This window comes from Mandrillus leucophaeus, unplaced genomic scaffold (assembly GCF_000951045.1).
Source record: "Mandrillus leucophaeus isolate KB7577 unplaced genomic scaffold, Mleu.le_1.0 Scaffold1, whole genome shotgun sequence".
Taxonomy (NCBI): domain Eukaryota; kingdom Metazoa; phylum Chordata; class Mammalia; order Primates; family Cercopithecidae; genus Mandrillus; species Mandrillus leucophaeus.
The window spans coordinates 10231708-10235055 of NW_012098097.1; the positions used below are offsets into that span (position 1 = coordinate 10231708).

Here is a 3348-nt window from a genome sequence, read left to right on the forward strand (position 1 = left end):
CTCCCAAAGTGCTGGGATTACAGGCGTGAAGTCTAATAGGTGGCCTTTTTTTTTTTTTTTTCTTTCTTTCTGAGACAGAGTCTTACTCTGTCACTCAGGCTGGAGTGCAGTGGAGCGATCTTGGCTCCCTGCAACTTCCGCCTCCTGGGTTCAAGCGATTCTTGTGCATAGCCTTTGGAGTAGCTGAGACCACAGGCACATGCCACCTTGCCTGGCTAATTTTTGTATTTTTAGTAGAGAGAGGGTTTTACCTTGTTGCCCAGGCTGGTCTGGAACTCCTGAGCTCAGGTGATCCACCTGCCTCGGTCTCCCAAAGTGCTGGGATTACAGGCATGAGCCACTGTGCCTAGCCGGAGAAACATCTTTATTGAGGCATATTATCCTGTCGGACTGCAGGTGGCCAAAGACGATGGAGCAGGTAGGAGGGGGAAGCAGAAATGGGTTAAGAGGCTTCTGCAATGTCCTGCAGTGAGAAAATGAGGACTTGTCCCAGGGTGGAGCCCACTGGATGTGGATTTCTAGACCTGGCAAACTCCTACTCATCCTTCAAAACCTCAAGTCAAATGTCTCCTCTTTTTACCATCACTTTCACTGATCCCCTCATCTACTCCAGGCAGAATGTATTGCCTCTTTACCTCTATTTTTATAATTCTTAAACTTAACTCTGTTAAAGCATATATTGAAGTATGCTAGAGTTATTTGCTTATACATTGCTTTTCCCTGATAGATCATGAACCACTCAAAAAGGGGCCACTAATTGGTTTATCTTAATCTCTCTGGAGCCAGCCTAGATCCTCAGAGAACATTAATGGATTGAATAAATCGAAGAAAGTGGGGACAAAAGGGAAGAGGGAGGCTGGCCAGTTTTAATGGCTCAGAGTCCAGGAAGGAAATCAGGAGCAGGCCTGTTCCCATCTAGCTGACTGATTTCCCCAGGGAGCTAACTGGGGGAGCTGCTGCCTCTCCTGGCCTTACCCTTGCTCTGCCCCCAGGAGCTCTTGGCTTAATGGTCCCTGTTATTTTAATTGGTTGCCATACTTCCCTGTTCCCCTCCGACTGGCTTAGCTAATCGTGTTCTAAATGTGTCCCTTCTGGTGGGGTTGGTGGAATGAAGGCAGTTTAGTGCAGGATTCTTCAGCTTTAGAGAGTGGTGGAAATGGGAGAGAGGGCTGGGTGGCAGCTTTGGAGGAGCCAGAGGGGAGGGGGAAGATGGGTGCTGGACAGGTTAACAGGGGCGGGCAGGGGCTGCTTTGCCTGGCGTGGACAGAGCCTCCTCAGACGGAGAGCTGTCCTGACCCTGACCACCCACAGAAAGAACTCCAGGCCTCCAGGGCTCCTCCTGACCCTCCTGAAGCTCTAGAGGAGAGAATGGTTGGTTCTGTAGCTGGATTTTCAGGCCCAAGAATCTGTGAGCTTTGCGGGCACTTACACAGGAAACCGTCATCTCTTCTAAGCTGTACCAGATGTCGATTACTACATCTTGTGGGCCTTGAGGGGTGGGTGGAAATACTACAGTAGATCTACGCATTTAATTAAAACATGCATCCCAATTGGAGAAACATTAAAATGTGGGGAATGTGCATTCAAAATGAAGAACTAGGGTATTTAGAATCAAGGCTGTTGTGGGAAATCAAGGCTGGGTGGCTGCTCCCAGACTCCTCGCTCACCATAGCCCCTTCCATGCAGGAAGGTAGATTAAATATCATTGGATTCAATAAATGGTTTATTCGGGATCCTAGTGTGCAGAAAGCAGGGCTTGTGTGTCTTGCAGATTCGCAGCTCTCATGTTCCTGTTAACCCCTCCCTGGCAGACAGAGCTTTAGCAGTCACTGCGCTCCACACATGGCCATGGAATTGGAGCACGAGATCAAACACGTTCCCTGGCCCTGGTGTGTGGGTTCCTGGGAATAAATAAGTCAAATGGCGAGGAAGTCTCGGGGCGATCCCTGCTTTGACAGAGACCTAACTGCCGCAGATGGGGCCACAAAGGGAGGCACAGTCCACCCCCGAGAAGGCTTCCAGGAAGAGGTGTTGTGTGAGAGGGGCCCTGAAGGCTGAGTAGAATTTCCTCATCCAAGACAAAGGGAGGAGGGCAGTGCAGGCCGAGGGGACAGCAGCAGGGACAATGCTTGGAGGTGGGAATGGGAGGCTGTCTCCCCTGTCTCACCCATCTTTGTCCAGCATTCATTCAGCCAGCCCAGGCTCTGTTTCAGGTGCTGGGGGCACAGAAGTGAACAAAACAGAACCATTGCCCACAAGGGGCTTCTATTTTAACAATTATTATTATTGTTTTTGGAGATGGAGTCTTGCTCTGTTTCCTAGGCAGGAGTGTAGTGGCATGATCTCGGCTCACTAAAACCTCCGCGTCCCAGGTTCAAGTGATTCTCGTGCCTCAGCCTTCTGAGTAGCTGGGATGACAGGAGTGTGCCACCACACCTGGCTAATTTTTATATTTTTAGTAGAGATGGAGTTTTGCCATGTTGGCCAGGCTGGTCTTGAACTCCTGACCTCAGGTGATCCACCCACCTCGGCCTCCCAAAGTGCTGGGATTACAGGCGTGAGCCACCACACCCGGCCTACTCTGACAATTATACATGAACAAATAAATATATAGTCTAATGTCTGGTCAGTAAGTGCTATGATGAAAAATAAAGCTGTTAAGGGGACAATGAGTGACCGGGGTCAGGAGAGACCTCTCACCGGCCTGTGAGCACAGTTCTGTAAGGAGAGGGGTTGCATCCAGCAGGGCTCTGGGTGGGCTGGATGGTCAAAGGAGTGGTGGGAGGGGAATGGAGGCAGAGCCTGGTGATTGTCAGGTGGACTTTGGCGTATGAGGTTTTGTGCAGAGGAGGAACCTGATATGGCCTAGATTCAAAAGTATCATTTCAGAGAAAAGACTCTACCAAGACAGCCACAGGAATGGGGAGGCAGCTGTCAGGGTGGTCCCACTGAGAGCTGATACGGCCTAGGCCGGGGTGCAGTCATGGAGAAGGTGGAGAAAGTTCCACCTGGGATGACAGACGCTGCCTATGGGCTCAGGTGGAGGGCGGAAAGATGAGTCAGAGGTGCAGCCGAAGCTTGGTGCTCCAGGGACTGTGAGGAGGGCAGAGTCCCTGCTGGATCACCCGGGGCCTCAGCCTCAGTTTCCTTATCTGAAAACAAACAGGGGGACTTGATGACCTTCCTCTTAGGCTGCTGCTGCTACTGCTGCTGGTGCTTCTTCCTTCTTCCTCCTCCTCCCCTTCCTCTTCCTCTTTCTCCTCTTCCTTTTTTCCTCCTCCTCCTCCTTTTCTTTCTCCTCCTCCTTCTTTTTTCCTCCTCCTCCTCCTCCTCCTCCTCCTCCTCCTC

General features: G+C 50.9%; 1 protein-coding gene across 4 annotated transcripts in view; it reads left to right on the top strand.

The window, feature by feature from the left end:
- Positions 1-3348, top strand: part of MGAT5B (mannosyl (alpha-1,6-)-glycoprotein beta-1,6-N-acetyl-glucosaminyltransferase, isozyme B) — a 91441-nt gene that overhangs the window by 68162 nt on the left and 19931 nt on the right. The gene's annotated exons all lie outside the window — the stretch shown is intronic.